Below are 23,988 nucleotides of genomic sequence, written 5' to 3' on the forward strand. Positions count from 1 at the left end.
CAGCTCTGCTGTAAGGTCAATAGTTATGGATTGCAGTTTGCTATGATGCAGTATGGTAAGTGACTTATATTTGTCAGCCTTCTTCTTGAGTATTCAGTAATGACCACGCTGAGCTGTGAGGATCTCCTCAATAAATTAAAAGTGTCATTTGTTATGCCACAAGAAACTGTGGAGTTGTCTTTCTTTCGTGGAAATACTAGGGAAGTCTATCTACAGCCAGCAAGATGTCAGTATTGCAACCTATCCAGGTATGATTTGCCATATGTTCAAGCTGTGCTAGTTATGTGTAGTAAACTGTTTCTGTATTATTCTTATGTAATGGCAGATGAAGGTAGCACAAATGCCAGAAATATGGCCAATGACACTAAATAAAATGTTGGAAGCCCTGAAGGGGCAAATAGCTGTGTTATTAGAGACTATAGTCCTACAGAAACAGAACAATGAGGAATTGTGTCAAAGGATAGAGGAATGGGAAGCCATTGGTGATCAAGATGAAAACTGTGTTGAGGGTACCTGTCCTTTTCAACCCACAACAGCTAATCTTATGGCAGCATTTTCCATAAAAGCAACCACAGATGTATCTCCTTTTGTTGCTGATGTGATATCTGACACTGAATTTGGTAAATGGTCAGAGGAAATGTCCTTGAATATGGCTAAATTGTGGTTAGTAGGAGACATGAAAATTTACCACTAGACTCTTAGTAAGGTCTCAACATTATGTATGAAGACGGTGGTCAACAGCAATGTTATGAACATAACAGCATAACATTAAAAGAAAATTATGGGATGATAAATGACCCAAAAGAAGTGTGGGAGAAATTCATACAGTAGAACAACTGGCAAAAATAAAGTACATAATTAGGCACCTAGTTTTACTGTTAGAAACATTAGCCAATATGTTTCCAGCAGTGGCATTACTGGCAGTCATTTCAAAACTTAAAGCTAAAATTCTGGGACAACATTTCTCTGAAGCTGCTAAAGAAATGAAGAGGAGACTCAGTGAAGCCTCTGACATGCCTAATAAATACCCCCCTCTGTCATGGAGAATTCCCTGACACCTTGAAAATCAATGAAATTCTAGCAGTGTATAAGAAGTGAATAAAGACTCACACAAAAAACCACAGGCCAATATCATTCACTTCAGAACTTGGCAAATTATCAGAGAAAGTAAAATTAAATCAGTTCATGGTATATTTCATCAAACATAATCTATTCAACAATTTACGATGTGGTTTTAGGAAAGGAAGATGTACTGTAACAGCAGCAGCAACTTTTATACATGAAATAGTAAACAAGCTGGTTAAGGGAGTCAAGGTAACAGGCACATTCCTAGATATGAATGAAGCTTTTGATATCCTGAATTATACTATCCTATGGCATAAACAAGAATATGAGAGGAGTTGCCTTACAACTACTTATCTCTTATTTGAAAAACAGGAAACAGAGTGACAATCTAACTTATGAAAGGAATGAACCAGTTTGTAACAATGAAATGAACCTACAGGATACTTCAGCGTGGTGTGTCTCAAGGGCATTCCTTGTGTGTGTTAATGATTTAACCAACTCCCAAAAATGTAACGCCATAAGCTGTACTGATGACATATTTTGTCAGCTGAGGCCATGATATGCAAACTGCTGCCAATAGTAGTGAAATCAATTACAATTTCCTGTCAACTCACCTTACTGCAAATAAATTACTTGTATGAAACTTCCTGGTAGATTAAAAGTGTGTGCCGGACCGAGACTCGAACTCGAGACCTTTGCTTTACATGCTCTAGAGCACTTGCCCGCAGAAGGCAAAGGTCCCGAGCTCGAGTCTCGGTCCGGCACACAGTTTCAATCTGCCAGGAAGTTTCATATCAGTGCACACTCCGCTGCAGAGTGAAAATTTCATTGTGGAAACATCCCCCAGGCTGTGGCTAAGCCATGTCTCCGCAATATCCTTTCTTTCAGGAGTGCTAGTTCTGCAAGGTTCGCAGGAGAGCTTCTGTAAAGTTTGGAAGGTAGGAGACGAGGTACTGGCAGAAGTGAAGCTGTGAGGACAGGGCGTGAGTCATGCTTGGGTAGCTCAAATGGTAGAGCACTTGCCCATGAAAGGCAAAGGTCCCGAGTTCGAGTTTCGGTCCGGCACACAGTTTTAAACAGCCAGGAAGTTTCATATTAGTGCACACTCCACTGCAGTGTTAAAATCTCATTCTGGAAGTTACTTGTAAATGAAGGGAAGACAGTAACAGTGCAGTTCCTGCTTCGCTATAGTGAGAACGTAAATGGTACTAAAGTGAAACCTCTATTGGCACTTACTATGTAAATAAATATAAATTTTTGGGGATTATTGTTGGTGAATACCCATCACAGAAAGAGCACATACGTTATATTTGGAAGAAAATCCGTGGAAATGTGTATCTATTGAAACAGGACTCAGTCTTTCTGGGCCATGATAGCTTCAGGAAAATATATTTTGTATTGATACAACCCCATCTTCAGTATGGTACTGAGATATGGAGCACCAGCAATCTATACAGACAGGCTTCATAGACTACAAAAAAAGGCAGTTGGAGTGGTAGGTAAGGTAAACAAGAGAGAGCCTTATAGAAAAATTTTCAGAAAACATAAAATATTTACCATATATTCTATCTATTCCTGCAGGCAATCATGTTAGTGAAACTAAATTCATAACATAAACAGTAATATACATTCTATTCCTGCAGGCAATCATGTTAGTGAAACTAAATTCATAACATAAACAGTAATATACATTCCTTACCCTCTCCCTTAAAACCCATATTCTTTCGTCTTTCCCTCTCCTTCCCTCCTTCCTGATGAGGCAACAGTTTGTTGCGAAAGCTTGAATTTTGTATGTATGTTTGTGTTTGTTTGTGTGTCTATCGACCTGCCAGCGCTTTCGTTCGGTAAGTCACATCATCTTTGTGTGTGTGTGTGTGTGTGTGTGTGTGTGTGTGTGTGTGTGTGTGTGAATTAAAGCTTTGCCTATGTGAACTAAATCTATGAGAATGTCTGAAAACTGATTGTTATATGGACAGCAAATAAATACATAAAATGGGTCCTACAATACTGCAGTGAAGCAGCAGTAAGAGCTTCACTGATGAACATGAGAGAGCTGTGTGGATTGCAACCGTGTGACCTAAACTCACTGTTGCCACATAAACCATGTTAGCGATTAGACATTTTTTGGTAGTAATTGCATCTTTATGATGCAACTTGGATGAAATGATACTGTGACAATAGTGTTCATTTACAGTCACAGGCTGAAGAAAAGGATTCCTCTTGTAGGAAGAAGATGGGATCACAATGCACAAGAGAACTCACATACCTCTCTCAGTTAATTTTTAAACCACCTTTCTTTCGTCATATTTTTCCAGTCAGTTTTTAGACCCTCAGCAGGAGGGGGGAGGGGGGGGGGATTCCTATCTCACCACCTCCTTATTATGGCCCTGTACACAAGTAGTTTTTAATGTTTATTGCTGGTGAATTAAAATACTGACTTTGGCTTTTAGTGTGGAATTATATCCACATTAGAAAGAGCTATCAAAGAGGACTTCACAAACATAGTACGTGTTGAACTTGATCATACAGAACCAAGATAATAGCACTGAAAATCGCTGTACCTCTGCCAGGTGAAGATATGCCACTAATGTCTACCATACTGTAGCACATGTAAACAGACACATAACTCATGAACAGTTTGTGTGTTTGCCTGAGCACTTGAAGTGCATCAGTCTGTCCTATGCTCTTGTAGTAACTGAAAATTTGCTTGTGAAGCTATTCAGAATGACTGCAAAAGTCAAGAAAGTGGATATGATTTTTGTTTATGACAAATGTTGCCAAATGATTAGAACAGCAGTGCAGTTGGATGCTGAAAGATATCCTGATCATTTCAAGCGCCTAAAAACTGTCTTTCCAAATATTCTTAAAAAACTTTCCAGAAACAGTATCTATGAAGAATGAAATACACTAACAAAGAAGAACAGTAACTGGTTAGAGAAATGCAAACAACAGTTTAGCAGCAATAACACACAATGTATGATGAGATAAAAGAAATTATTCAGATAGTGCAGGGAGACGAAAATTTAATAGTCATGGGTGACTGGAATTCGAGAGTAGGAAAAGGGAGAGAACGAACCATAGTAGGTGAATATGGATTGGGGCTAAGAAATGAAAGAGGAAGCCGCCTGGTAGAATTTTGCGCAGAGCATAACTTAATCATAGCTAATACTTGGTTCAAGAATCATGAAAGAAGGCTGTATACATGGAAGAACCCTGGAGATACTAAAAGGTATCAGATAGATTATATAATGGTAAGACAGAGATTTAGGAACCAGGTTTTAAATTGTAAGACATTTCCAGGGGCAGATGTGGACTCTGACCACAATCTATTGGTTATGAACTGTAGATTAAAACTGAAGAAACTGCAAAAACGTGGGAATTTAAGGAGATGGGACCTGGATAAATTGAAAGAACCAGAGGTTGTACAGTGTTTCAGGGAGAGCATAAGGCAACAATTGACAGGAATGGGGGAAAGAAATACAGTAGAAGAAGAATGGGTAGCTTTGAGGGATGAAATAGTGAAGGCAGCAAAGTATCAAATAGGTAAAAAGACGAGGGCTAGTACAAACACTTGGGTAACAGAAGAAATATTGAATTTTATTGATGAAAGGAGAAAATATAAAAATTCAGTAAATGAAGCAGGCAAAAAGGAATACAAATGTCTCAAAAATGAGATCAACAGGAAGTGTAAAATGGCTAAGCAGGGATGGCTAGAGGACAAATGTAAGGATGTAGAGGCTTATCTCACTAGGGGTTAAGACAGATACTGCCTACAGGAAAATTAAAGAGACCTTTGGAAAAAAGAGAACCACTTGCATGAATATCAAGAGCTCAGATGGGAAACCAGTTCTAAGCAAAGAAGGGAAAGCAGAAAGGTGGAAGGAGTATATAGAGGGTCTATACAAGGGCGATGTACTTGAGGACAATATTATGGAAATGGAAGAGGATGTAGATGAAGATGAAATGGGAGATATGATACTGCGTGAAGAGTTTGACAGAGCACTGAAAGACCTAAGCCGAAACAAGGCCCCTGGAGTACACAACATTCCATTAGAACTACTGACAGCCTTGGGAGAGCCAGTCCTGACAAAACTCTACCATCTGGTGGGCAAGATGTATGAGACAGGTGAAATACCCTCAGACTTCAAGAAGAATATAATAATTCTAATCCCAAAGAAAGCAGGTGTTGACAGATGTGAAAATTACCGAACTATCAGTTTAATAAGTGACAGCTGCAAAATACTAACCCGAATTCTTTACAGATGAATGGAAAAACTGATAGAAGCCGACCTCGGGGAAGATCAGTTTGGATTCCGTAGAAATGTTGGAACATGTGAGGCAATACTGACTCTATGACGTATCTTAGAAGAAAGATTAAGGAAAGGCAAACCTACATTTCTAGCATTTGTAGACTTGGGGAAAGCTTTTGACAATGTTGATTGTAATATTCTCTTTCAAATTCTAAAGGTATAGGGAGTGAAAGGCTATTTACAATTTGTACAGAAAGCAGATGGTAGTTATAAGAGTCGAGGGACATGGAAGGGAAGCAGTGGTTGGGAAGGAAGTGAGACAGGGTTGTAGCCACTCCCCAATGCTATTCAATCTGTATATTGAGCAAGCAATAAAGGAAACAAAAGAAAAGTTTGGAGTAGGTATTAAAATCCATGGAGAAGAAATAAAAACTTTGAGGTTTGTCGATGACATTGTAATTCTGTCAGAGACAGCAAAGGACTTGGAAGAGCAGTTGAACAGAATGGACAATGTCTTGAAAGGAGGGTACAAGATGAACATCAACAAAAGCAAAATGAGGATAATGGAATGTAGTCAAATTAAGTCAGGTGATGCTGAGGGAATTAGATTAGGAAATGAGACACTCAAAGTGGTAAAGGAGTTTTGCTATTTGGGGAGCAAAATAACTGATGATGGTAGAAGTAGAGAGGATATAAAATGTAGACTGGCAATGGCAAGGAAAGCATTTCTGAAGAAGAAAAATTTGTTAACATCGAGTATAGATTTAAATGTCAGGAAGTTATTTCTGAAAGTATTTGTATTGAGTGTAGCCATGTATGGAAGTGGAACATGGATGATAAATAGTTTAGAGAAGAAGAGAATAGAAGCTTTCGAAATGTGTTGCTACAGAAGAATGCTAAAGATTAGATGGGTAGATCACATAACTAATGAGGATGTATTGAATAGGATTGGGGAGAAGAGGAGCTTGTGGCACAACTCGAATAGAAGAAGGGATCGGTTGGTAGGACATGTTCTGAGACATGAAGGGATCACCAATTTAGTATCTGAGGGCAGTGTGGAAGGTAAAATTCGTGGAGGGAGACCAAGAGATGAATACACTAAGCAGATTCAGAAGCATCTAGGCTGCAGTAGGTACTGGGAGATGAAGAAGCTTGCACAGGATAGAGTAGCTTGGAGAGCTGCATCAAACCAGTCTCAGGACTGAAGACCACAACGACAACAACAACAACAACAACACACAGTTGCATAAAGACCATAAAGATAAGATAAATCAAGGCTCACACGTAGGCATATAAACAGTCATCCTTCCCTTGATCTATTTGCAAGTGGAACAAGAAAGGAAATAATTAGTAGAGGCACAGGATACAATTCACTAAGCACCATACAATGGTGCATAGAACACGTGTAGATGTAGATGTAGTAGTCTACATGTCACTATGAGGCAGCTTCAGTGAATGAGTGGGGTGAGCGAAAGGACTGTTCTGAGAACACAACACCATATTTCAACACATTTACCCTTTCCACATTTATCACCACTAACAACTTCATGTCAATGACTTTCAGAATTAATTACAGTTCTCCAAATGGTGTCTACAAAAACTGCAATGTGAGGTGGCATTTCTGTGCATGATTTTGCTCACAAGTGAATCATCATTTACATACTGAGGCTTAATCAATCTTCACAATGTGCACTACAGGTCAGTTGAATATCAGTGCTGGCTAGGGGAGAGGACTGGCAACAGCCTTGGTCTGTCAACATGTAGTATGAGCTTTACAGGGATCTCTGTTTCGTTTGTAAGACTCTAAATAGTCACAAATATCTACAGTTCCTAAAAGATGTGCTGTCACAGTTATTGAAAGATGTCCAACTAGACCTAAAGCACCCTATGTGATGCCAATACGTTGTGTATCCCATGCATTCTGCACAGATAATTATAGACCTTCTAAATTGAATAGTTGGATATCACTGGATTGGTAATTCAGTGATCTACATGCTCACCAGACTTCGCACCTCTGGACTTTTACATGTACAGAAAATTAAAACAAGAGGACTAAAAGTAAACAACAATGACTCCCAAAAAAATAAAATTCCGATGGTGTAATATGTCCAGATGAAATTCAGTCTGCAATATTGTCTGCCTGGAATTGTTTTCTAGCCTGTGTCAATGCTCAGGGTCTGAACTCTCAATATGACAGTCATAATAATGAAAATATGAACCTTACCTGAGGTAGGTGTTGGTTTACATTTTGTACAGTAGGGCAGATGCCTGTGGGACTCCTTTTCTGATAACAAGACGGTAGTTAGTGGCACTGTTGTATTATTACTATTTGATCAAGTTCCACACATGCTATGGCAATGAAGTCCTTTTTTAATGCTCTTTTCAATACCACAGCAAAAGTCTATAGTACCATTTTAAGGAAAGGAAGTTGGTTTAATAATTCAACACCAACAAATGTTAAAAATTACTTGCATACGTCACACCACTGTCTGCTATTATTTAGTGAAAACTGTACCTCTATACATTTACTCATTGTGGATTACTGCTATTAAGTTGTGATGCTAGCAGTCTGGTGTAGTGGTTAGTGTCAACAACTGCCATTCTGTGGGTCACCAATTCAAATCTAAGCACCAGCCAATATTTTTTTACTCAATAATTATCATTTCTGAAATGTTCTCATTATGTCTTATAGTTGTAACGTTTGTATATTCTGGTATAGCTGTGGTTTGTATAAATAGCAGCACTACCTGTCCAGAAGTTCATTTATGTTCTGGCCATATTGTGGAGTCAGTAATAAATGTGTTTTCAGTGCTAAGTGTTGTACTTCATTGATGGTCCTACCTTCGGATTTGGACTCGATTGTGGTTTTGACATGAGATGGTTTGGTGAAGATGCAGCTTATTTCAATATGTCTTCATCACCATGGTTCCAATTAGGCAACATAAAAGTCGTCTCCTACATGGACACGAATTGTAATACAAACGGTGCAGCACTCCTAAGATATGTATGTTAAGGAGACTATTGATTCTAAAACAGAAGTAAGTAAGCTGCATCTGAGGTATCCATTAGTGTTTTCCAGAGATGCTGGTCAGGACCTGACAAAATGGCTGAAAGAATTTGACCAAGCCACAATATACAAAAGGTGGGATGACATGATGTGTTTGACTAACATATACTTTTACCTGTATGGCAGATCCCAACAGTGATTTGAGAACAATGAAGAGAAGCTCAATAGCGGGACCAAATTCCAGGCCAAACTAAAGAGAATACTTGGTGACAGTCAGCAGCAAGTCCACATAGTTGAAGAACAACTGAAGAACAAGGCCCATCATCATAGGGGAATGACATACAGAATGTTTTAGCCCCTATGTCACATTGTGAATATAAATATGGCAGCAGCTGGCAAAATCTCGCACTTGATGAAAGGAGTTTGAGAAGACATGTACCCACCTCTTCTGGTAAAGGATGTCATAACAACAAAGTAATTTATCAAGTGGTGCCACCACATCAAGGAACTGTAACAGAAAAGAATTGGGCAAAAGAAGTATGACCGACTCCCAAATGTGGTCCCCATGGCAACTGTGGAAGACCGCCATGACCTTGCCTGTCTCATATGCCAGATAGTAAAAGAAGAGTTGCAGCAATGTATGGAAGTCAGAAATATCAGACCAAGTACAGCACCTACGAATGTGAACCTCATAAATCGAGACGTAATAGAGAACGACGAATAAGAGGTGTACCCGTCTTTGGCACCAATCTATACCACCAATCAAATGCACAATGAATAATGGACTAGACCAACTTGGACTCCTGTTCCAACTGTCAAATGAGAACCCAGCATCAAACCAGTGAAGGTACAACCAACTGCTCCACCAAATACGAAGCCCCATAAAGAAATGGACATTTGGAAGGCAGAGAACAACATGGTGGTATGTTTTCACTGTGAATAGTCTGGACACATTGTACACTACTGTAGACAAAGAAGATGAGTGTTCAATCACTATTATGCCATGAGATGTCCGCTATCACAACAATCCTCTTCATACCAGTCAACTGTAGATGATTATAGTCACCTTGTAGGGCGAAGGTCATCACTGTATCCTGGACAACGTCACTCTCCAATGTACCATAGCAATTTCCCATCACCATAAAGAGAAACCAGCCACTCACCTAGCAAAAAAAAAATTCAGGAGGTGAGGCCACCACAGATAAAAATCCTCCTAGATGTCAGCAAAATTCCGTAACATGATCATTAACAGCCAACCTGTCTGAGCACTAGTTGAGTCAGGGTCTTCCTTCCCTGTAATGTGGGATTGTGATCATCATCAGCTAAAGAACACTATGTCCGTGATATAAAGCAATTGTGCTGAAAGCTACAAATGGGAAATATTTCCAGCCAAAAGGAACACGTATAGCAAGAATAATTATCAATAGTAGAACTCAACGCTCCAAATTTGTCATTTTAGCAGAAGCTAGTGATAATCTTATCCTCGGATGGAAGCTCTTGTATGCATCACAAGCAGTCATAGGCTACAGAAGATCAGATCTCCAGACTGATGAAGCTATTCCAAAAAGCTCACATAACATTGATTCCTCCGGGTGGTCGTTTGCCGATGAAAACATTTTTATCCCACCATCGTCAACAAGATGAGCTCTAGTCATTAATAAAGATGCTCAGCTAAACTGTGAAAGTTCTTTAATTACAAAAAACTGCTCAGGCTCACAAAAGAAATCTACTTGCCAGCAATGACCATAATCACTGCAGGTGGCCATGGAGTACTTCGTATCACTAACTGTCAGCTTCAACTCATCCCTAAAAGTATTTGTATAAGTATAGCTCAACCAGACCAGGAATGGCACCTTAATGTCACCACTGAAGAATCATTCTGCACTACCACTACATGCAACACCAGGGAGGAAGCTACTATCAAACTGCCAATAGTATCTGGCCTCACCAAAGAACAAAGGTGACAAAGGAAAGTCATTCTGCATTAATTCACAGATGTTTTCAAATCCAAAGTGGAGAAAAGATAGGCCTAGCAGCACATGGTAAAATGCTGTGTCAATACTGGGGATCATCCATCAATTAGCCAAGGTTCATATGGGGTGTCACTGGATGACCGATAGATAATCCTGGGGGGGAAGTGGAGATGATGCTGGAAGATATCACCTTGAACCTTCAGAGAGTCCTTAGTCCTCACCTGTGGTCCTTTTCAAGTGAAACAACAGCTTGTTACATTTCTAGGTCACCTGCCAATGGCTAAACAAAATCGTGAAAAATAAAGTCTACCCATTTTTGCCCATTGATGACATCCTGACTGCTTGAAAGGAACGAAGTATTTCTCAACTATGGCCTTGCAGACATGCTAGTGGTGAGTCAATATTTATGAGTCAGACTGGGAAAAGTCTGCGTGCATAACATCTGACAGCATCTGTGAGTTCAAAGTCATGCTGTCTGGACCAGATAACACTCAGCCACCTTGGAGTGTATGATGGACAACCTGCTGCAAAACCCTACATCGTTTTCTATCATGGATAACACCATAATTTTTTCAAAGACCTTTGAAGAACGTTTAAGCTGCTTGTCAGCTGTGTTTAAGTGTGTACATACCGGAGCCCTCTGCCTGAACCTGACAAAGTGCCTTTTCATCGGACAAGAAACAAAGATCTTCGAGTACCCAGTTAATGGTGATGAAGGCCACACCAGTTCAGAGAAAATAAGATTTTCTGACTCCTTGGCATATTTGTGAAGTGAAAGTTTTTCTGTAATGTGCTCATACTACCTATGATATGTAAAGGACTTCTGTACCAAGGCACATCCCTTGCATGAACTATTGCGAGGGGACACCAAATTTTCCAGAACGAGATGCAGGAAAGGTCTTCACTTGGCCCTTAGAAGGCACTAACATCTCCAGTTCTAGGATTTTAAGACAAGAATGACATGTCAGAAGTTCACACAGATGCTAGCAGTTTTGGGATACATATAGTTCTAGTATAAACACAGGATTGTGCTGAAAAGGTGACACCTTACGATTACAGGATACTTTCTAAGTTCGCAGGATGGATGAAATATCAGTCATTACTGCATTAAATTACATTGCTGCTGAACAGAGAGAAGATCCAGAACTGCTGAAAACCACAGAAGCTTTGAGGAAGGAGGAACCAACCAAAGAAGAATTCCAATTAACAATTGGAACACTGTATAAGGGGAACTATGATTTGGTGGGATGGAAATGGTTGCTCGTCACCCCAATTCATATGTGGCCAGCTTTCTTGAAGTATTTCCATGATTCTCCAATGTCTGGTCACCTGTGATTCATGAAAATTCACCAAACAGTGGCAGGAGAACACATATGTAAAGGCATCACAGTTTGCAAACTTTCAGAGCGAGTGACTCCTTCTTCTGGGAGAAGGGATGAAGGGAAAGGAAGAAGGGTGCATGAAAAGGGCTGGTGAGGTTTGGTAATAGGGGCAGAGTTCAGAAAAGTCGCCCAGAACCCCAGATCAGGAGAGACATACTGGAGAGGATGAGAAGGAAAGGCTCTTTCCTTCTCATCCCATCCAGTAAGTCTCCCCTGATCTAGGCTTCTCTTCCAAGCTCTAACATTTTCCTAAGCCTCATCCATCCTTTACCTTCACCCCTCTACCTTCCACTTCAGGCCTTCTGCCAGAATAAGGAGTCACTGGCTCTGAAAGCTTCTGAACTGTAATACCTTTTATGTGTGTGTACTCCTGCTACTGCTATACAACTACTTATATTATCAAAAACTGATTATTTTCATTGATATTCCAGACAGAATCAGATGCAGGTATCACTGGCCAAGTCTCTACTGATCCAATTACACACTACATCAGCCACTGAAGGAACACCAAGGATGGTACCACTTGCTGCAGTTATCTCTGGGATATCTGGTAGCAATCCTGGCTGCAGCAGCACCAATCCACCAGACTGGAATCAACCTGTTGGACAAGTTCCTCCAGTAAACAAATGGGAGTTAAGTGTACAATAGTTTGCACTGACTACCTCACCTGCTATGCTGTCACCAAAGCTGTACCAACTGCCATAGCTTCAGAAATTGAATTTACTTCTATAAAAAATTAATTTGAAGCATGGAGCACCATGTGTGATGATCTGCGATTGTGGGAAGCTTTTACTGTCCAGAGTACTACCCAAGGTGATTTCACTTTGTGACATCACTCACAGGATGACAAGTGCCCACCACTCACAGATGAATGGCCTAACAGAATTCTTTAATACGACATTGGCAGATATGCCCTCAATGTATTTTAATGATGAACAGAGAGATTTGGATACAATGTTGCCCATCAGTATATTCTCATATAACAAAATGAAGCAAGATAATAAAGGCTTAACACTGCTCTTTCTACTTCATGGTTGCGAGGTCAAAATGTCAATTGATACACTGTCTGGATGACTACTTGAAACACCTTATTACCAGGAATGAATAAAGAGGCAGCTGGCTTGCGTACAGTCCCTGGACAGCAATAAAAAACCTTGACAATGCTTTAGTGCCAAATACCAGCTGGTGAGATGCAGCCTGGGACACTTGATATGGATTTTTACACATGTGCTAAAAGTGAGGCTATCCAAAGAGTTAACTAATTTGCTACTCTGGTCTACATCATATATCACACATGAAGTTGAAGCTTATGACCTTTCATCAAGAAGATGAAAGTGCAGAGATGACATCTGTGTCCTCCACATCAAGTCCTAACACAGTCTTGAGGGGCATATCGATAATGGGAGCTTCGAGGAAACTGAAGACCAGCTCAACTATCATGAATCTCTGAAGGGAGGGGCTATTTTCAAAGCTTAACATAGAGAAGAGGATATGACAACACAACCACCAACATTGTCATACAGGGTACCATTAACAAGCTCTATATCCAGGATGCTGTTGTTGGTCCCAATGAGAACTTTTGAATCAGAGGGTCACAGTTTCTCCAGGAGAGGGAGCAATGCTGCAAGTCGTGATGCTACCAATGTGGTGTAGTGGTTAGTGTCACTGACTAGTGTCCTGTAGGTCACCAGTTGAAATGTGCCCACCAGCCATTACTTGTTATTTAGCAATTATCATTTCAAAAAGTTTCTCAAAAAATCTCATATTTGCAATGTTTGTGTATTCTAGAATATTTGACATTTGCATAAATAGCAACAGTCTGGAATATCTGATGTTTGTTTAAACTGCAGCACTCTGCATGCAGGAATTCAGTTCTGTTCTGGCTTTAAATTAGTGTCAGTAATAAACATATTTCACTGACGACCCTGTCTTTAGATTTGGACTTGACCGTGGTTTCGACATGACAGTATTTGGGGTGGCTTATCTTAGTTGTCTTACCATGTATAGCATAACAAAGAGTAGCAGACATTAAGAACATTTCAGTGTTGGGCAAATTTTTTTCATACATACTACAGAGAGAATCTATAACTCATAATACTGCTTCAAGTCTCAAATATAATGACCTTTTTTTTGTAGTCTAATATGTGGAAGAGTGACTTAGTTATTTACTTTACCCTGTTTTGTCTGACTACAATCCTGTATCATCTCCAATAATTGATTGTCCGAATCATGGTACAGTATGGTGACGTTGTGGAATATCCAGGACAATTCTCATGGCAAGATCCTAATGTAAGTGGTTTGATATTGCTTTTTTTTACGACTTTTGCACAATGTTCCAGATGTGTAACTCTGACATAGATGATGATTATGCATGAGTATGGAAATGAAAGAGAGGTGGAGACTTTACTTCTGAACAGTACTGCAATTTTAGCACCAACAGGAATTCAAAACTTAATGTTCGTTCTTACAAATGAATCACCAACGATGTCACATCCCCTCACAAACTTCATTAACTACTGGGAGTGTTTTGGGGACTCAGGACTGTAGTCCACAGTATGGCCATGAAGCAAAAAATGTCATCACTCTATTTGTGTTTATCAGCCAATTACTGATTATGAAAATGTCTTTTACTGGTACAACTGTCAACCTCTGAGTTCAGTGCTACTGTACTAACATGTATTAGAATTAGTGGTCTAGGTATGTACTGCACTAAGGCATCAAGGCCTAGATGTTTAGTCTATTAGTCAAACACCCATCTGAATGAAATAGTCAATGTCAATTTTATGATTTTTATCCAACTGAAATCAATTGTATTTCTACAGCTACAAATGCTCATCACAAACACCACTCAAGTGCTTGGCAGACAATACTTTTTACTGGAGTATACATAACAGTCTTTTCTTTTTCATTTACAGACAAATGGAATGAAGTAAGATTAAACTTTAATGTCCCACTAACTGCATGGTCATTAGAGACAGAACACATGCTCAGATTATGAAAGGATGGTGAAGGAAATCGGCCATGCCCTTTTCAAAGGAACTATCCTGGTCTTTACCCGAACAGATTTAGGAAAATCAGATTTGCAATAGAAGCATGACACAAATCTCTGCAAATGGATTCCCATGTGATGTTTTGTTATTGACATTTTATCTTCATGTCCCCGTACCATATTTTCTGCTGCCAAGTCATTGGCGGACTAATGATTAGTGTCACTTCCTCTAGATCACATAGTCCCTGGTTCCATTCCCAGCCAGGTCAGAGATGACTTTACTGGGGACAGCATGTTTGTTTCATCCTAATCGTTCCATCTCACCATCTTCTATGGCAAGGTGCGTAAGTAGCATCAAATAGAAAGTTTTTGCCCAAGAGGCCGGATAACACCAGATGGGGTCTGCTGGCCAATAATGCCATATGTTCATTTCATTGGGGAGAGCTATTATTCCTAACTTCTCTCAATCCATCTTACAAATAAAGTAGCTGTTTCTTAAATTAATATAATATTTAAAATAACTCAAGCAACATAAAACTTGAAATGCCCACCTGGTAATTTATCCCAAGTCTCTATATATTAAGACTTCAGATATAATATATTGTTTATTACAGAACTGAGTGAGACACCTAACCACCAAGATGATAAGAATTGACATTCTCTCATTACTTCCCATGAAATACTCCATTCATAGTGATGACAGTTATTACTTTGAATTAGTATGTTCCTACACTTACCAGTAACGTCTGCCATGTTCATACTGGCAACAGTTATTAATTTGAATTAGAGTGCTCCAAATCAAATGCAATTGCATCCATCACAAAAAGAAACAAGGAAATTATTGTGAACTGAACAGAAAGATTTTTGTCCTCTTCATTATTACGCATAATATTCCACTTTCAGATTTCTCTCTTTCTGAAGTTTCCTAAGCAGGTGTTTGATGGGTGGTGAGCATGTTCCTGTATCTTCTGGTTAAAAGATTTCTCAGCAATTCTGTGACATCCTCACACTTAAAATCAGTCTTTCATAATTTTGTACCATATTTTCCTTAACATGGTTGAAAGGCTCTTAGTCTGATCTAACACATATACAACATAAACTTACATTGTCCATATTAGACTGTGGTTCGGAAATTGTGACTTTTATGGCATTAAAAACAAATTAAAACAATTATCTGTATCAGTCACTTTCATTTTCTCCCAATATGTATTTCGAGGGTTTACACCCTCATCTTCAGGTGTATCAGTAGACATGCACCATTCTCACAAGATGGCATTGTGAATAGATGTGGTTGTAAATCGTTCTCTAGAAATCGGAAATATATTTAATCTTTTATGTGTATGTTGCAACAAAAGTGATGTCACAGGTATCAGATTGTGTGCAGTAACACACGTGTGGGCTCACATTTTGTGTTTGGTGAGTGTAGGCACAGTAACTAAAGCATGTGACTGTGACATAGAAACATGCAACCTTCAAGAAACTGCTGTTAAGAAGTTTTCTCTTGGAGTAAAAGAAAGTACTGCTGATGCACTTCAACAGAAACTTATGGCAGCAAAAAGGTTTGTTTGTAATTTGGAGACAGTCGTAAAATCACTCACAGTGAAAATGTCTAGTGATGGTAGTGGTAGTGAAAATGAGAACTGTTGCATTGTGCTGAAAGTACTTTCAAGTGTGAAACAATACCAGCAAGTGTTTACAATGGCCGTGTCTACCAAAAACAGTCCTGAAGTGATTTCAGATGATAAATGTCCCCATACGATAATTCAAACATTGCGAAAACCAAGTGATTCTTTAGATACTGTAAATATTCCCATGAATGTTACAGAAGTACATAAAATTGAATAACAAGGACAGTATGTTTCCCCATGGCAACATGAAGTGCCATGACATAAATTATAAAGACAGAAAAGTGCTAGTTTTAGTTGATAGCCATCCATGGATGAAATGTTTTGAAGATGCTTAGTGAAATGAACATTAACATAACATCATTCATAAAACAAAGTGCACCTATGTATGAAGTAACAAAGGACTGCTGTACACTATTGGAGACATTCACAAAAAATGATGTTGTTATCTTAATTGGAGGTTCTAATGATGTGTACCATAATAATGCTAAACAGGCTGTCAGAGAAGCAGTGAAAGCCCTAAGCAATTTATGGAATGTAAACATGATCATCTCAAGCATGCCAACAAGATATGACTTAATTCCTACATCATGCATCAACAAAGAAACCGAAAATACTAATAGGAAACTACAGAAAATTGCTACAGCATGTCCTAATTCATCTTTCCTCAAATGTCATTCCCATGAAAGGGCTCATTATACCAGGCATGGTATGCATATAAATAATAAGGTAAAGCGATTTATGTGTAATCAAATTAGAGGACATATTAGTAGCATAACTAAGGGAAGCAAGTCAAAACTGTCCTAGCAATGGTAATACAAGGACATCCTGGTGCTGAAAATGCAAAGGAGAAAAATAACTTGTCAGCTGGTGTACAAATCGAGATGCAAAGTCCATTTAAAACACTCTTCTATGCTGAAGTTGTGATTTCACCTACAAGATTAACATCACCTGCAGAAGAAAAAGATGTGACATGTATGAGAAAAATGGAAATTCCAAATTCAAAAAATGGGAAGAAATCTTCATCAAGCAATCCAAATAAAAAGTTGTTGGGCAGAAGGAATACTGAGCCTCCTTCACATCTCAAGGATTTTTTATGTATGGGCCTGAAGAAAAAAAGGGACAACAGTAGGTAGTGTCAGTGGATTCTCAGTCAGGTAACAACAGCACTAATAGAATAAAAAAGCATTTCATCTAAATATAGGAAGCCTCTTAGGTAAACAGATCAACTACTTATTAACATTAATGAAAAGGACTGTATAAATATTGCTCAGGTTTTGTGCTTAACTGAACACCATGCTGTTGATAAATGTGCCTTGCCATCTATAGTAAGTTATAGTTTACTAACAAAATACTGTAGAAAAAGTAAAGACAAAGGTGGAGTAACAATTTATGTTAAGGATAGTATAGCATACAAAGCCATAAACATTAAGAAATACTCTGTGGAACAACAATTTGAGGCATGTGCAACTGAAATAATAACTAATTTCCACACAATAATAGTGCTGGCTGTCTACATGGCACCTTCAGGTGACATAAAAAATTTTCTACATATAATAGAACTCCTCCCGTCAGGGTTACATGCAAAAGCCTAGGTTATTGTAGTTTAGACGATTTCAATATAAACTTTTTGACAGAAAATATGAATAAAATTGACTCTGAGATTGTGATGACCTTACATAATCTGATATCGGTAATAAATTTTCCTACAAGAATTACATCTGTGTTCCAAACTATGACAGATAACATTCTTTTAGGTGTAAGTAGACATTAGAATGATACTGTCAGGCAGTTTATAAGTGGGCTTTCAGATCATGATGGACAAATTCTCATTCTTTATGACGTTAATCTGTTTAAAAAAAAATTCCTCAATGGGAGCTCCTAAGAGTAATGAACAAAGAGGCAAAAGAAACTTTCAACCATAAGTTGTAGCAAATGGATTGACCTTCAGTATGTAGCCTTGATAATAATGACTCCAAATTTAACTGTTTTATACATGAATTCTTAACTCTTTTTGAAGAAATATTTCCACAGAAATGGGTCAAAAACAGTGCTTCCAATTCTGTAAGTAAGCCTTGGATTACAAAAGATATAGAACAGTAATGCAAAACCAAAAGGGAAACGTATTCTGCAATAAGATTATCTAAAGATGTAGAAAAATGGGAACACTATAGATTATACTGGAAAATTTTAAAGAAACTAATACAGAAATCAAAAGCCCTTTATTATGAGAAGAAAATGGATAATTCTAATAATGAAATAAAAACAATTTGGAGCATTGTAAAAAAAGAAATAGGAAGTGATACAACAAGCACAGAAGATGTAAATGGAGGAACACTAGTAAATAAGCCAAAACGTGTGGCTGAGGTTTCAATACACACTTCCTATCAGTAACTCAACAGATTGGTTGCAAGCTGATGTTGATGAAGCCATAGCTCTTTGTCAAGCTGTATATTCAAACACAATTTCAGAAACACACCTTAACCCTGTCACTGTAGACGATATTCAAAACATCATCATGTCTCTAAAAAGTAAGAACTCTGCAGGGGTTGTTAATCATTCTAATAATTTATTGAAATATTCTTGTGTGTGGATAAGGGACATTCTCTGTCATATTTTCAAAGTATCCCTTCAAAAAAGTGTTGTTCCCAGTACGCTGAAGTATGCCATTCTGAAGCCCCTATACAAAAAGGGTGATAAAACTGAATTAGTCAACTATCAACCTATGTCTCAGATTACAGCTTTTTCTAAAATTCCAGAAAAACTAACAAATGTAAGAATTACTGATCATCTCTTGAATGGGGTTCTCAGGAAGAGCCAATTTGGCTTTCAAAAGGGCCGTAACAGAAGACACAATGTATGCACTTGGAAATGAAGTCCTAGAAACCCTTAATGAGAACATCTAGCAATTGGTGTCTTCTGTGATTTGTCTAAGCATTTGACTGTGTTGATCACCAGATTCTCTTGCCAAAAGCAAAATTAGTAAGAATAAGTGGTGTTGCAGGTAATTAGCTACAGTTGTATCTCTAAGACAGAAAAGAAAAACTTGTCTTGAATAGCTCCGGTAGAGTATGTGATATTTCTGTACATTCTGAATGGACTTCCATTACATGTGGAGTGCCTCAGGGCTCAATTCTTCTGCTGCTGTGTACATTTACTTTATTTGCAGATGATACCACAATTTCTGTGAGCAGTAGAACAGATAGGAATCTTGAGGAATCCATTAATCACATACTATCAGATGTGGTTAAATCGATCAAGGTGAATGGTCTCTCATTAAATTCCAGTAAGACCAATTTTATTCAGTTCTGTACAAAAACAGCAAAAGAGAGAGAACTAAGTGAGACATGTGGTAATCAGCCAATAGAAAGAATGGAAACAACAAAATTTCTTGGATTTTACATTGACAAGAAAATGAACTGGTCTCCACTTATTATAGATCTCTGTAACAGGCTTAGCTCTGCTACGTTTGCTTTACGGGTTGTCACTACATGTATTAAACCTAACACTACAAAAGTGGCATATTATGGCTATTTTCACTCACTCATTGAATACGACATCACTTCTGTGGCAACCAGCCACTACCAAGGAAGGTGTTCACTGCTCGGAAGCGAGCTTTAAGAGTTATACGTGGATTACGCCCAAGAGACTCATGTAGAAATAGCTTTCAAAAACTCAAAACGTACACAACTACATGCCAATATATTTTTTTCACTTGTGTGTGTTGTCTATAAAAATATAGAGATGTTTCAACCAAACAATAACTATCACGAGCATAACACATGGAGGAAGAATGACAAACACAATGAGCAAAGAAATTTGGGCTTGGTGCAAAAGGGTGTCCACTACACTGGAACAAAACTATTCAGTGCTCTTCCACCTAAAATAAAGACAGAGATTCATAACGAGAGTACCGTATTTACTTGAATCTAAGCTACATTTTTTTCCGGTTTTTGTAATCCAAAAAAACCGCCTGAGGCTTAGAATCGAGTGCAAAGTAAGCATAAGTTCTGAAAAATGTTGGTAAGTGCCGCCACAACTAACTTCTGCCGTCGAATGTATGTAGCGCTACACGGGCATGCATTGCGGGCACAAAGATAAATACTGGCGCCAAAACCTCTGCGTCAGAAAATAAATTTAAAAAAAAAGGTAGAAGACGAGCTTTTTTCTCCGCCCCGAGTTTCGACAACTGCATTTTCATACATTATCCAACGAAGTAAATGGAAATTCCGTATTGTTCATCTTCGAATGCAGCAGCCTTTCAAATATTCGTAACAACAAAAATAAATTTCTTTACACAAAAATACCAACAATGCACAAGACTTTAGGACTGCTGCACGAGTTGACACGCTGGCGCTCATTAAGATTTCACGTAGCGGCACATATTGCTTCGTGGAATTTTGGGAAATGCTTGTTGGTGTTAGTGAACCATAATGAAACGCTTTCATTACAGTGCCAAATTCAAGGGGGGAGTTATTTCTTTAGCGGAACAAGGTTCTAGTCGTGCTGCAGGTCTGCAATACGGGATTGATGAGAGCAACGTCAGGTTATGGCGACTGACGAGAGACAAATTATATGAATGTTCAAGTAGCAGGAAAGTATGTAGTGGGCCAAAGTGTGGACGATATCATGCACTAGAAGTGATTTTAAATGAATTTGTTAAGGAATAGTGTCAGAGATTCCTGCCTGTGAACGCCGAAATTTTAAAAATTAAGGCACATGAAATGCATGCTAGAGAGCAAAAAATCGAAAATTTTAAGTTTAGTCGCAGCTGGATTGATCTGTTTATGAAGCGCTGGGGTTTTTCACTTCGGAGGCGAACTTCAGTTGCACAGAAGCTGCCGAAAAATTATGAAGAAAAACTTGTGGAATTCCAGCGCTTCATAATTAGGCGGCACACAAAAAAGCAATACCTTCTTGATCAGATAGGAAATGCTGACCAAACTCCCGTATATTCTGACATGCCGTCAAATTATACATTTAACGCCAAAGGAAAGAAAGACATAAGTGTTCTTACATAAGAGGGTGAAAAACAGGTGTCCGTCATGCTTGCTTGCACAGCAGATGGACATAAATTACCCCTATTCACAGTTTTCAAGCGAAAGACTTTACCGAAATCGGAAGTGTTTCCAAAAACTGTAATTGTAGGAGCAAACGAAACTAGGTGGTTTTCGGAGGACATGGTGCTTGAATGGATTTGGCGTTTGTGGCATCGTCGTCCTGACGCAATGCTTGGTTTACGCAGTCTGTTGGTATTAAATGCATACGCAGGCCATACAACACCTGCAGTAAAACGAAAATTAGAGGAAAGCAAAAGCGACTTGGCAGTAATTCCAGGAGGGATGACTTCAGTTCTGCAACCACTTGACGTCTGTTTGAATAAACCATTTAAGGGCAAGCTTAAACACATGTACACAGGCTGCCTTTCGAAAAGCGACAGACAACTGACACCAACAGGACGCGTACAACGGTGACAAGAGATGGTTGCTAATAGGAAATTTTATGAATCGTGAAACCCATGCAGTTATGCAGTATTCTGTTCACCATAAGAATAATACGTATGTAAACATTATGCCATGGCCGGCCGAAGTGGCCGTGCGGTTAAAGGCGCTGCAGTCTGGAACCGCAAGACCGCTACGGTCGCAGGTTCGAATCCTGCCTCGGGCATGGATGTTTGTGATGTCCTTAGGTTAGTTAGGTTTAACTAGTTCTAAGTTCTAGGGGACTAATGACCTCAGCAGTTGAGTCCCATAGTGCTCAGAGCCATTTGAACCATTATGCCATGTTTGCTGTTATCTCATTTAAATCCTGTCTTCCTAATAAACTACGAAACTAGAGTGAGGCAACAGCAAACGCAGAAAAATATACGTATCATGTCATGTTTATATTTGTATTATTCTTATGCTGAATAGTGATACAGTCAGAAATAAAGCACGGCAACTGACTAGATTTTTAAATCTAAGATGAGTCCAATTTCTGTGCAGAATGTAATGCACTAAAGAGGCGTCTGCAAAGATTTTCAAACGGAGAAATTTTTTTTGCTTAACTCTCGTTCAGAACATCTTCTTTCATACCCAGTCTATTATTTGGTTCCTGTTGGTCATTGTCAAAGAAGGCAGCAGTGTAAGTAACAACACATAGCAGTCCCTTGCCATTGTTTCGCTAATGCGACAATTCATTCTTTTTATTGTAAGCGGTGGTAGAGCACACAAAAGCAAGCCATGCTGCGAGCGGCAACAGGTCGTATACAGTCATTATCTGAATGCAACAAACAGTGCATGACAAGGTACGATAGTGCATTTTCAGTTTAGAGTGACGTAAACACTTACAACAAAGAGAATGGCACCTATCAGATCAAAGCAAAATAAGCAATCGATTCAAAGCAGACGAAGCACGTGAAAAAGGAAGGGTACCTGTATAAATACGGACGGAGCGCCTGACGCATAGCAATGGCTACCTGGTAAAGCTTAACTACTACTTGCGACTCGAGCCAAACTGCTGTAGCTGTATCTTCATCCATTCGACCTAAACTGTGTCTCATGTTACAATGGACGAACTTTGTTTCGATTTGGAGGTGCGGTCTAAAACTTTTCAAATGGCTCTGAGCACTATGGGACTTAACATCTATGGTCATCAGTCCCCGAGAACTTAGAACTACGTAAACCTGTCTAACCTAAGGACATCACACAACACCCAGTCATCATGAGGCAGGGAAAATCCCTGACCCCGCCGGGAATCGAACCCGGGCGCGGGCAGCGAGAACGCTACCGCACGACCACGAGCTGCGGACTCTAAAACTTTTCTCTCCCCTTGAATTTCGAGTCTCAAATTTCAGGTGCGGCTTTAGATTCGGGAAAATTTTTTTCCTTGATTTCGAGTCTCGTTTTTCATGTGCGGCTTAGATTCGAGTGCGGCTTAGATACGAGTAAATACGGTAAGTTTAAGAAAGCATTAAGAATATTTATGCTAGAAAAGGGTTTTTAGAGTCTAGATGAATAAGCGGACCGAAAATGGAATGGCAGCACTCCAGTAGGTCGCGGCGAGCAGGTGCAGACTGCCCGTAACCGCCGGTGGAGGGAGAAGGCCACAGACATAAATACTGGGCCAGGTCCACTTGAGGAGCAGTCTCAGGTTACAAGCTACGTTACTGAAATATCATGTAAGAATGACGCTGTTATCCAGCAGAACACCTGACAACCCAAGATGTCATTAGCTCGCTGGGAAAGTCTGAAGAGTTACAACTGTCTGTATACTTCCATACAAGCCCTGATTTGGTTGGCAACGCTGAGCCGACGCGGACTCTTCGAGTATTTGCTGCATTAAATAATTATAAAAAACGTTGTTATTAAGCTGTTTTTAAACGTTTACAATTGTTAGAAATATAATCTAAGTGTTGTTAAATTAGTAGGAGTGTTAGTGAAGTATAAAATAAGATTAATCGGGGTAAGAAGCGTATTTTTCTTCTCGCGCCTGTAGCACGAATCCTAGGCCTAATTTCACGCGTGCGAATCGTAAGTAAGCAGTGAATTAAACTTATAGGTAAACGTTTCCTGAGGGTATAAATATAATATAAGTGTTGTTACATTAGTGGAAGTGTTAGTGAAGTGTTAAAGAAGATTAAACGGAGTAAGAAGTTTATTTTCCTTCTCGCGCCTATAGCACGGATTTTAGGCTTAATTCCAAGCGCGCGTATCGTA

General features: G+C 39.0%; 1 protein-coding gene across 4 annotated transcripts in view; it reads right to left on the reverse strand.

Annotated features, from left to right (window-relative positions):
• LOC124555585 overlaps window positions 1–20,070 on the reverse strand; it is a 150,054-nt gene extending 129,984 nt beyond the window's left edge. For all 4 annotated transcript variants that reach the window (XR_006968566.1, XR_006968565.1, XM_047129548.1 and 1 more), the window contains exon 1: window positions 19,836–20,070. The gene's annotated coding sequence lies outside the window, so the exon portion shown is untranslated. The remainder of the gene's footprint in view (window positions 1–19,835) is intronic.
• Between the last annotated feature and the right edge of the window lie 3,918 nt (window positions 20,071–23,988).

This window comes from Schistocerca americana, chromosome X (assembly GCF_021461395.2).
Source record: "Schistocerca americana isolate TAMUIC-IGC-003095 chromosome X, iqSchAmer2.1, whole genome shotgun sequence".
In the NCBI taxonomy this organism is placed as follows: Eukaryota; Metazoa; Arthropoda; class Insecta; order Orthoptera; family Acrididae; genus Schistocerca; species Schistocerca americana.